The following is a 1,767-nucleotide window of genomic DNA, read 5'->3' as shown; positions in this document are numbered from 1 at the left end:
TCTGTATGTACAAAAATCAAGTTTCTGAACTGGAAAGAAATGTAAAAACATATCGACAGAAGGATAACCATGAGAAAGATGTTAACATAAAAAGTCTGGAGCTTATTGAAAATCTGAGAGCTGAGAAAGATCATATGTTTCAAGAAAAGTCCAAAGAGATCGCAGTCCTGGAACACAATGACAAACTTTTGAAAGAAGAATTGAATCAGGTCAAATGCTCGTACAAGGAACTCATCAGCAAGTATGAAAATCAAGTTGTGGGACTGGAACAAGACATAAAAACATATCAGAAGAAGATGGACAATGAGAAAGACGCCAACTTGAAAAGACGTATAAAGAGTCTGGAGCTCATTAAAAAACTCAGAGCCGAGAAGGATCATACGTTTCAAAAAAAGTCAGAAGAAATMGCATTCCTGCTAAATAATGAGAACATTTTGAAARAAGAATTGAATCAGGTTAAACATTCGTACGAGGAACTTATTTGCAAGTACAAAAGTCAAATTGTGGGACTGGAACAAGACMTGAAAAAATATCGGCAGAAGGTGAAGCATGAGAAAGACRCCAACCTAAAAAGAACAAAAATGAATCTGGAGCTCATTAATAATCTGAGAGCTGAGGAGGAGGAGCTCTTTCAAAAAATGTCTAGAGATCACCATTCTACAAAAGACAGAGAAGCTGCAGCTAGACCAACTAATCAGGTTAAGATTTCATACAAGGAGCTACAAAGGAGGTACTAAACAGATATTATGGGATTACATCAGCTCGAAACATACCTGCAGAAAATAAAGGAGGAGGAAACGGCTCTTTCTGACAGAAAAAAAAGAAGAGAAGGTTATCTGTGAGTTACAGCGCAGGTTTTCTACTGAGCTGCACCAGAAAGTGGAGAAACTTGAGCTCCAGATCATCCAGGACAGAAAAGTTTATCTGCAGAAGTCGGAGGAGGACATGGCGCTGCTCCACAGCATGAGAACAACAAATGCCGTCCTCCATGACAACGCAACCAAGGAGATAAAATATCTACAAGAGAAGGAAAGAGACGCAGGCAGATTTGGAAAACGTTAAAGGTTTGCACCAGGAGTTAATGAAAACGATGTCACTAACGATGTCCCTGCTTTAAAACCACAGGCAGACAAATACCAGCAGGAGTTAAGTTGTATGCAAAGTGAGCTGGAAAAAGCAAAGAAGGATCAAGAAACTCTTAGAGCTGAGAATGAAGATTTACAAGAGGAGGGAGATTCGCAGAGCCAAGATGACCTGGTTGAAGATTTACGTCAGGAGGTTTCTTCAGAGGAGGAACTCCCAGGAGAAACCTTACCGGGTTGTTCCTCGGACCTAAAATCTGCGGAAGAAACGAAGATCGATGCAGAAACCATCCTGGAGGAATGTTGACAATGACGGTACTGAAACCATCCAGGATGATAGAAGAAAAAAAATTAAAAAGTTCAATTTGGAAAAAAATGCGAAAMTTTTTCCATTTGAAGAAATCAAAACAAAAACAAAAGAGTGAAGACGAACAGGTCTAAGAATGATTTTGATGTTTAAAAAAGGAGGACATACAAGAGAGGAATCGAGGGGCTCCGCGTGATGCTTCGTCAAGAGAAAATTTTAAAAGACAAAGTTGGGTTACCTAATTTTTAGAGCAACGTATTGACTGAAGAATTAAAATTCTTCTTGTAATTATAATGATTTCTGTTTATTTTCACTGTATTTGTGCTTTTATGGTTTGTCCTTTATTTTTTACCTTTTCTACTCACTTTTTATATTAAA

This window comes from Poecilia reticulata, linkage group LG11 (assembly GCF_000633615.1).
Source record: "Poecilia reticulata strain Guanapo linkage group LG11, Guppy_female_1.0+MT, whole genome shotgun sequence".
NCBI lineage: Eukaryota > Metazoa > Chordata > Actinopteri > Cyprinodontiformes > Poeciliidae > Poecilia > Poecilia reticulata.
This window is presented reverse-complemented; position numbering follows the sequence as displayed.